Source organism: Octodon degus, unplaced genomic scaffold, assembly GCF_000260255.1.
Source record: "Octodon degus isolate 3935 unplaced genomic scaffold, OctDeg1.0 scaffold00073, whole genome shotgun sequence".
Taxonomy (NCBI): domain Eukaryota; kingdom Metazoa; phylum Chordata; class Mammalia; order Rodentia; family Octodontidae; genus Octodon; species Octodon degus.
The window spans coordinates 937,923-948,517 of NW_004524649.1; the positions used below are offsets into that span (position 1 = coordinate 937,923).

General features: G+C 42.9%; 1 pseudogene; it reads right to left on the reverse strand.

Moving 5' to 3' along the window:
- Positions 1-332: 332 nt before the first annotated feature.
- Positions 333-2,465, reverse strand: LOC105742781 (annotated as a pseudogene).
- Positions 2,466-10,595: the final 8,130 nt, after the last annotated feature.

Consider the following 10,595-nt stretch of genomic DNA (forward strand, 5'->3'; position numbering starts at 1 on the left):
CATGCACCTGTAATCCCAGCGCTTGGGAGGCTGAAAACAGGAGAATCACTATGAGGCTGATCTAGTAGTGAGATCCTGTAGACTCTGTACTAAATACATTTTTTTAAAAAAAGGCATACCTATACTTTTTGGAGAATGATCACACAGACCCCCTTAAAGAAAACTGCACCTCCTTATATGGTTTCAGGGAAGTTGGTTGGAAAAAAAAATCCTAATTCTTAAAACACACTGTATTCCACACTCTGCATCTTTTGGTTCAAAATATAGATTGCTGCCGTCAGTATGTGTCCTGCATTCTTAAATATCTGTTGACACACAGAGAGACCGGTTTATTAGTGTTCCATTGGTCCGTTGGCTTTTTCTGCAGGTTCACCAGCAGGTTACACAGGCCGTGCCTCTCTCTGTGGTCTTTAAGACCTTCCAGGAAGGAAGACGCATCATTGTCCTCATAGATTATGAATTCTAGGGCTATGCCAACAATTCCAGTGGAAACATTCTTAGTCGCAAGCTTCTGCTCTGCAGGAAGTGTGTCTCTTAAGGCGCATAGACCAGGCTTCATGGGGTCATTTAAATCACTCTCCACAAATTTAGACATATGTCTCTCCAAGTAAGTACGAGCTGATGGGGAACAGGCTCCAGTGGACATAGCTCTGCTGTGAAAGTAGCAGATGGACAGGTCTGGAAAATGTGAGGGGCTATATCATCGTAACTAGCAATAAGCAGCCCAACACCATATGGTCTCCGGCCATACCGCTGCGTTGGATTCTGGGTCTTGCTTCCAATTAGAGATACAAGATGAGACACAGGAAGTGGTCTGTCAAATATGAATCTGGAATCCAAACGCTCCTGTCACATAAAATTACATAAGAGTCTAGCACGAGCAGTAAGTCCCCCAAGAGAGATACCAATATGGTTGTCAACATGGAGAATTATTTTCTGGTGAGCTGTAGTCTCTCCCCATGGTCTGTTCTATGCAACCGACACTGCATGGGTTTTTGATTTCAGACCAATTGTGGCAGAGCCTTGGTTAACAGCTTCCATTGCGTATGAAGTTGGTGAATCCTGCCCTGGGGGCTCCCAACAGTGACATCACTGTCATACTGCTTGTGAAATGTAGTTTAGGTATGGATCAGGCTACAAGTCACCTGCAAAGCAGCGAATGGAAGACAGCTGCCAAAACTTTCACTTGGCATCAGAGAGCTCTGTGGGCCACCCTTTCTAATTCTAACAGAACCTGGTCTTCACACCTCTTTGGTTTGAAGTTGTATTCAACTGAAAATGTATATTTTTCTTTTCTAGTACTAGGAATTGAACCCAGAGCCTTTGCACTGAGCTGTATTGCCAGCCCTTTTTAGTTTTCATGCTTTTATTTTTAAATTTTGAGACAGGGTCTTGCTAAGTTGCTAAGTCACCTAGGCTGGACTTGAACTTGCAGTCCTCCTGCCTCAGCTTCCCAGAGTGCTGAGATTTCAGCCCTGTGCCACCACATCCTGCTACATTTTCTAACTTTCAATGCAGATAGTACTGACTTAATAAAATATTTTTTTTTATTTTTCAACAAATAATACACTGCATATATTCTTCTTAGTGGTTAATTGCTGTACAAGATGCGGACTTGTGATCCTATTTACAAACACCATTAGAACAAATCATTCTATTCATTAACAGAATGTAACTATATATCTATCCCAACCACTTTGAATACACAGATACAAGATGGACATTCATCTGTATACCCCATTTTTTCTAAGTTCCGTTATTGAATATTATAGGTGTGTAAACTCAGCAAAATATTCTAAAAGAGTCCAGTAGCCCATAATAGCATTGGGTCTTCTGTTTAACTGGCAATGTCAGAAATTATTGACCTGAGTCCCCCACAGCTCAACTTAACAGCATGGCTTCATTTCTTATAATTTCGTCTTCATACTTTTCTGCTGGATGGTTAAGACCAAGGTAAAGCAGGACCTATGCAACAAGAGTTGTAGCTTTTTGGTCTGAGAAAGTCAGTGAAATGCCCTCAGGATTTGTCCTGAGATCCTGTACCTCAGATTGTAGAACCTTTATCAGTGCAGCCATGTGGATGAGTCACGGCCAATGTTTGGCCAATGTGCTCTCTGTGAAAGCCTGAGAGAGTATCTTCTCCCCATGTGACTCTCCTTAGGCCCACTCTATGTCATCGATCACTTTCCTCTTTGGCCCCTTAATAAAATATAATTTAAAAAATAAATTAGTTTGAGATGGGGTTTTGCTGACCTTGAACTCAATATGTAGTCCAGGCTGGCCTCAAACCCATAGTGATCCTCTTGCCTCAGCCTCTTGAGTGCTGGGGTTTAGGCATGCACTATCATGACAGCTTAAACATAAATTATTGAGGAGGGCTTCTGGTAACCCTTTTGGCTGTGGTGACTGGATTACGAGATGCTCATTTGCCCTAGTTCCTTTCCTCTTAATATTACCTGGAACATGGGTATGACTGGAGCTACAGCACCCATTCTGTGGTCACAAGGCAAACTTAAAGATGGAAGCTAAGGATGACAAAGTAGTGGAGAGTTCAAAGGTCTGGATAATTGAGCTGTCCAGCATCAAAGAACTGCCCATTATGGTGCACATACGTGGCAGAAAAATACACCTTGTTCTTGTTTATCTATTTTTATTTTATTTTTTTCTGTATTTTAGGGAAGGGTGTACAGGGTATTCAGGGTCTCACTACTAGATAGGACTCATAGTGATCCGCCTCTTTACAGTTTCCCAAGAACTGGGATTACAGGTTCGTGCCACCATGCGCAGCCTCGATTGCCATCTGAGTGAGCCCTGGGGGTGGGGCCGACTGGCAGGCCCGGGGATTGAACCCCCAGCCCCTGCGCCTGCTTGCAGGCGCTTTCATCTGCTGAGCTACTTGGCTGGCCTTTGTTCTTGTTTTAAGTTACTGTCATTTGGGATTTTTGTTCTATACAGAGTTAAATTCTAACTGTATTCATGTACTGGAAAGGGAGCTGACATGGCTAAAATATATATTCCCCAGTCTTTCCCCCCACTTCCTTTTATTGCTTTTGCACCTCTGCCTCCTTCTCTTTTGCTAAAATGTGCTTTAAAGGGTCTGGGTGTTCGGTGATCTCTGTGAAACACTGACACCCTAACTCTCTTACCATGTCCTGGCTTGGGTCTAGCAGGATAAAACACCTACAGCACACAGAGCAGCACCCAGCACTGTGAAAAGGCCCGGATGTCAGCAGCTCTTCCTGTTCTCACACAGAACAAACCAGAAGTCCCTCTTCCTGTAACGAGAGCCTTGCAGTACCCATGTGCTGTGCATTGATTAATTTGTGGCTTGGCATTCACATCCCAGGGGAAATAATGTACCATATTGCTTTTCAAGAGTCCCTGGCATTTGGCTATTTATTCTTGTTATGGGAACCCCTTAGATGGTCTATTGATTTAATTGCCCTGATTGGAGCTGGAAGAAATTGCATTTAACATCTGTAAGCAAGGTTTTATGATACAGGCTTCAGACAAGCATCATAGGAGAGGATTATCCCATTCTGACAGGGAAAGCGCCTCAGGCGAGTTCCTGTGTGCTTTGGAGAAAAGCCTTTAGTGTTAAAGCTTCTTCTTTGATCTGAGAAGATCTCTAAGATCGCCCTGTTTATTTGTAGGTCACAGATTTTTCTTGTGTGTGCATGTATGTGTGTGTATGTATGTGTGTATATGTGTGTGTGTGTGTGTGTGTGTGTGTGTGTGTGTGTGTGTGAATTAAACCTAGGATCTTAACTCTGAGATTCATCCCCTGCCCTTTTTTATTTTTTATTTTGAGACAGTGTCTCAGTAATGTACTAAGGTTTCCAGGTTGGGCTCCAATTTGTAATCCTCCTGTCTCAGCCTTCGTGTGTTGGAATTATAGGTATTCACCTTTCTTACTATTTGCCTGTATTCTTAGGACTGAGAACAGCACCTGGCAATAAATGGGTGGACAGATGGATGGGTGGATGGATAAGTAGATGAATGAATGGGTGGGCAGATAAATAAATTAATTCTTACACTTCACTAATTCCTTCTTCCCAATCATTCAAATTTTCACTTTCCATTGAGCTGGAAATTGGACCTTAGCCCCTATAGGTCACCAGACAGGCTCTTGTCTTTAGACCTTCCCGTGGGCAGCCCTTGACAGCAGGTAAACTTAGCCAGGCTTCTGCTTCTAAACTTCAGGCTATAGACAGCTCCATGAAGCTTGCATAGCTTCAGGCAGCCTGGCTATTTTTAGGGCAGAGGAAAGGGTTGTGACTAAGAGTCACCTCCAGGGAGCAGCATCCCCTCCTTCCGGCTCAGAGAAGCTCATTTCTGGGAAAGACCCAGGTCTGAAAAGTGGAGGGTTTCTCCCTGCTATGGGGCCCTCCACTCTGTCCCCTTCTGTACTGGGGAGGGAACGCAGGGCCTTTGCACTCAGCTACTTCCTCAGCCCTCTTTTTATTTTTTTTTTTTTTTTTTGAGACAGGGTCTCCCTAAGTTGCCCAGGCTGGGCTTGAACTTTTGATCCTCCTACCTCAGCCTTCTGCAGTGCTGAGGTTACAGGCATGAGCCACCACACCTGACTCTATTACCGAGTTTTGGATGTTGCACAGATTGCGGGCTGTGCAGAGATGAATGCTGTGGGGTCACAGCAGGAAAAGCACAGAAGATCCCAGAAAGACTCTGGACATGTGGTACCAGCTGCTGGGGAGCTGTGTGGGATACTCAGGGAATGCACGGAGCAGCTCAGTTGGTTAATTAATTGCAGCAGGTGCAATTCCAGGCATTGACAAACTAAAATAAACAACTGCCTTCATGGGCCTGGCAGCCTAGTTGGGGAGTCAGGTAAGAAATGAAATAAAGAGAGAAAATGTATGCTGTGCCAGGTTTTGTTCATTGGTATGAAGAAAAATAAATCAGCCTGGGTGTGGTGGCTCCTGCCTGTTTTCCTGGCTACTCAGGAAACTGAGGCAGGAGGCTCGTAAGCCCCAGGCCTTTCAAATGAATAAAAAAATAAAAATAAATTTCAAAAGTAAGCCCTAGGTCAGCCCGGACAACCAAGCAAGACTTTGTCTCAAATGAAAAATTAAAAGGACTGGGGTATGGCTTAGTGGTTGAGCACCTCAGGGCTCATCCCCAGTAACACACACACACACACACACACACACGCACAGCAGAAAGAAAACTGCAGGGCCAGAGTGGGTGGTTGTATTGACCATGTGCTTGTTTTATTTATTTTATTTTATTTTTTGTATTTTAGGGAAGGGGCTACAGGGTGTTCAGGCTCTCATTACTAGATTGCACTCCTAGTGATCCTCCTGGTGACAGCCTCCCAAGAGCTGGGATTACAGGCACCCATCACCACACCTAGTCTCAATTGCTGTCTCAGTGTGCCCCAGAGGTGGGGCTGGCACAGCAGGCCCAGGGATTGAACCCCTGCCCCTGCCCCTGCTTGCAGGAGCTTTAATCCACTGAGCTATTTGGCCAGTCCAAGTGTGCTTGTTTTAAAGCTTATTTTATTTTGCAGTGCTAGAGAAGACACCCAGGGCTTCATGCCTGCAGTCAAGTGCTTTAACACTGAGCTACACTCCAATCCTCCAAATTTTATTTTTAATTGACACAGTAATTGTGTATATTCATGGGGTACAGTGTGATGTGTCGATATAGAGGTACAACATGGTGTATCAGGTCGTCTGGGGCCCAGTGAGTCACCCTCACTGGCTTCTCTCTCTAACATAGAGGAAGAGGAGCCCAAAGATCAGGGAAAAACAAAAGAAACTTGATTATAGGCATTGCAAGAGGAAGTCACTCTGGAGAAGTGGGGACCAGAGCTGGGACCCTGCGGAAGGAATCTGGGTCTGCAGTACTGTTTTATGGGGCAGGGGCCCCATCTTCTTCTTCCCCCTGAGGGTCAACACTTCATTGATTGGATACTGGGCTTGTTGCTAGGGGTTTAGGTATTGTGGGCCAATAGAGGAATTTGGGCAGGCACGACAACCTGCACTAGGAGAGTCAGCGTTGCCTGCCCAGAGGAAGATATTAAACCACTGCCTGTCAGGTTCAGAAAAAACCAACCAACCAACCAACCAACCACTTCACCCTGCCCCCCCCAAACACCATAGCCGCACAAAGGCTCTTTTCTCCTGTCCTTATGTCTTAGTTACTTTCTCATTGCCAAAACAAAATACTCAACACCCAAAATTAAAGGACGAAAGGTCCATGTGGGTCACAGCTTTTATAGGTTTCAGTCTGTAATTGACTGTCTTCATGGCCGTCGCGAGTCACAGAAGAGAAGCAGCTTATGGTGGGCAGAAGGTAGCAAAGCAAGCAAGGGACCTTAGCAGCTTTTTTTTTCTGCCCCTTTTATACTCTGTCTAGGGTGTTGGGATTAGGGCAGTGCCAAAACAATCAGTGGATTAATTTAGTAATCACACCCCCTTCAATCCCAGCATCACAAACTCTAATCCAGCCACTTCGGAAAAAGCCCCACCTATGACTGCGTGCGGCTTTGTGGGGACATCTAGACAGAATCATAATGCCTCAAAAATGGCCCAGGCATTTATTTTAACCCTACTGAGGGTCCCTTGCATCCCTACATTCTCCCCTCTGGAAACAATCATTCAGCCGCTGTTGGGTTCAAGGGTGACAACTTCTCTGGCTGCTTTTGGCTGAAAGGGGGGGCTGGCTGGGGTCATGGATGATATCTCTTGGGAGGTCAGTCCTGTAGGCTATGGTGGAAAGAATTAGATGTTTGGCTCCTTCTGGTGGAACATCTACATCATCACTTGGAATTTGGCAGTCTCTAGGTTAGGACAAACAGACCTTACTAAGGGATTAAGCCAAGCATAGCAATGGGTTCTACAAACGCATCCTTTCTTTTTCTTTTTTTTTTTTTTTTTTTTTTGCGGAACCAGGGATTGAACTTAGACCCTTGCGCTTGCCAGGGAAGCGCTTATTCCACTGAGCCATCTCCCCGGCCCCTATTTTTCTACTGTAAAGTTTTATTTCAGTGTAATAGCTAGAGGTACATCTCAGTAGCTTCACTTGGAGGATACAGGAAGCAATATTTGCATTTATCTACTTGCTGTGACAAAAGCAAGGTGTGTGCACCTTTGCAAAAATGTCAAACCCGGATTTAAACCCCCATGATGCTCTGTCTAACAGGCTTTCTGTATGTTTACCTGAGCATCACAAGGGTAGAATATACCCACACTACTCTAGGATTTATTTATTTTGTTTTTCCATAATTTTATTGACAGATACAAAATGAGATCATTTCAAATCAAATTGGTAGGACAGTTTCAATAATTAACACATTGCACACTCTCTTCCTAGTGGTTATTTGCTGTACAAGAGGCAGACATGATATCCTATTTACAAACACTATTGCAATAAATCCCTCTATTCATTAAGAGAATATAACTATATATCTATCCTAACCATTTTGAATACACAGATACAAAATGGACATTCATTTATATATCCCCTTTTTTTGCTTAGTTCAGTCATTTGAATATTATAGGTGTGTTAACTCAGCAAAATATTCTAAAAGAGTTCAGTAGTCCCTAATAGTATTGGGGCTTCTGCTTGACTGGCAATGTCAGAAATTGTTGACCTGAGTCCCCTACAGCTCAATATCACAGCATGGCTTTACTTCTTGTACTTCATTTTTATACTTTTCTGCTGGATGGTTAAGACCAAGGTAAAGCAGGACCTATGCAACAAGAGCTTTTGGGTCGGGTCTGATAAGGTCAGTGAAATCCCCTCAGGATTTATCCTGAGATCCTGTACCTCAGATTGTAGATCCTTTGTCAGGGTCAGCCATGTGGATGAGTCATGGCCATTGCTTGGCCAGTGTACTCTAGGACTTATGATATGGTCTTGCTACGTAGTTCAGGTGGGTCTTCAACTCATGTGTAACACAGGCATGCCTCAAACTCACAGTAATCCTCCTGCCTCAGCCTCCTGAGTGCTGGGATTACAGGCATGTACTAGGATTTTTTTATTTTAATTTTTTATTAAGTACATTGGTACATTTTAGGTGTACATAATGATCACATTCATCATATGGAATTTCTACTTGTGCCTGATATACCTTGATTCTTTCATTCCCATTCCCTAATCTGCCCTTCAACTCCTCATCCCCTCTTTATTTAACAAAAACTATGGGAGCTGGGGGTATGGCTCAGTAGAATAAGCACTTTCCTGGCAAGCACAAGAGCCTGAGTTCAATCCCTGGTTCCACAAACAAAACAAACAAAAAACTATGTTTTTTCTTATTTTATCATTTTTTAATTTCCCCTTCCTTCTTTCACTGTTGGTCTCAAGGTTCATTCATTTAGTTAGAAATGTTTCAAACTTATCTTTCTGTTTTTTTTTCTTTTTAAAAATTTTTTAATAATCTTGTTGAGAAACAATAGCAGTGAGACAGTTTCAAAACTGATTAATAGGACAGTTTCAGTAATTAATATATTGCGTATTATTGTCTTTGTAGTGGTTATTCATAATACAAGATGCAGACATGGGGCTGGTGAGATGGCTCAGTGGTCTAAAGCACCTACTTAGAACAAGCTTAGCAAAGCACAGGGACTGCGATTCGATCCCCCCAGCACCACATGCCAGCCAGCCCCGCCCCCTGGTGGGCTGAGCTGGCCACACACACACACACACACACACACACACACAAATAAAATTAAAAAAAAAAAAAGATGCAGACATGATATCCTGTCCAAACACTATTAGTACAAATCTTTCTTCTCATTGAATTAAGAGAAAGTAGCTGTGTAATCTATCCTATTTTTTTTTAAAGGTTAACATCTTTTTAATTGTTAAGTTTTTAATTTTTATTTTATTTTAATTTTCTTTTATTTTTTTCATGGAACTGGGGATTGAACTCAGGCCCTTGCACTTGCCAGGGAAGCGCTTATTCCATTGAGCCATCTCCCCGGCTCCTACACTAACTATTTTGTATATACAGATACAAAATGATCCTTCAAGCTTATCTTTCTTTATGGCTGAGAAGTGTTCCATTTTATACCGCCCCCCACCTTCTTTATACATTCATCAGTTGATGGACATTTGGGCTGTTTCCAATATTTAGCTATTGTGAACTATGCCACTCTAAACATGGGTGTGCATATTGCTGTGGTATGATGCTTTTATTTATTTTTTTCCAGAGAATACCAAGGAGACCACCTAGATTGAATGGAACCTCTAGTCCTAGTGGTTTGAGGAATCTCCACACAGATTTTCACAGTGGTTGCACCAGTGTACATAGGATTCATTTTTAAAAGAAGTTTTCTTTTGATTTTCCTGGTAGAAATAGCCCCATTCAGTACACTGGCACATGAGAAATCAGATTTGAAAGTTTTGAAGGAGGTCAAAAGTGAACCATCAGGTTACTCATGCATGGATGCTGAAGGTGATCCATTTCGGTAAAATGCTTGTTTGCATAACAGTATGTGGGGAGAGGCTGGGGCTGAAGACTGATCGCATGTATGGGGCTGGAGCAAGGGCAGCCCCAAGAACACCAGGTGCCAAAGGGGAGCCAGGCAACAAATTGTCAGGCAGAGGGTTTCACCTCACATCCACCTGCTGATTGGATAAATCAATACAGCTATTGGGAGGCTTTTTGTTTCCACCAGGAGAGAGGGCTCCACTTAACCTTAGCTGTTTGCATTTTTCACTCTAGCCTTCATTCTTCATGTTCCTCTCCCCTGGGAGATTTTGAGAGTTGTGCTGGATGTGGTAACAACAGAGTGGTGTGGGTGGTTGTTGATGATACTGATGACCTTGATGTTGGCTGTGTGAGTCAGAGTTCCTGTGACAACGTGGAGCAAAAAATCAATGACACAGATGCTGAGAATGCAGACCTTTTTGATTCAGATGATGAAGAGAGCAGCAATGTGAGCACATATTTGATTAGTCCAAATGTTGCAAAATGGTTACACAATCAAATGGAATGATCCAAGGTCAGAGCTCCATCTGAAAATAGACTGAGGGTCTTGGCAGGCGTGAAACATATTGGATGGAATGGTAGCCCTGCTATTCAGTGTTGGAACTTGCAACTGACAATATCTTATAAGATGCTAGGAAATACATGAAGGCTGAAATACAAATAAAACATCTTGCAGGAACAAATAGCCTTATTAAAATGTATTTATTGTGACACCTGACCAGCCAAACTGAATGCTTTCGGAGGTCTGCTGGGCTTGGCAGGGATTTCTCATGGTGATCAAAGGAATGTAAAAGACTTATGGAAAAGCAATGGGTTAACATATGGCATAAGACTTTATGCCCTTGTAGATATAAAGACTTAAGCTTTCAATTTAGAAATTCATCCTGAAACTCAGCCACCAGGTTTTCATTCATATGGCAATAAACTGAATGACATTGTAAAGAGATGTGTTGCTTCTATCTCCTAAACTAATCACCAGCTGACATTCGACAGTTGATTTACTGGTTTGCAAATGATGTTATATTTGCTAACAGGGCACAAGTTGAGCAGCACAGGAACAAGACAGAAATTCCAAGTGAAATGATGCAATTTCAAAACTGGGAGTTGTGTAGTATGATCTTTGGATTTCAGAAAG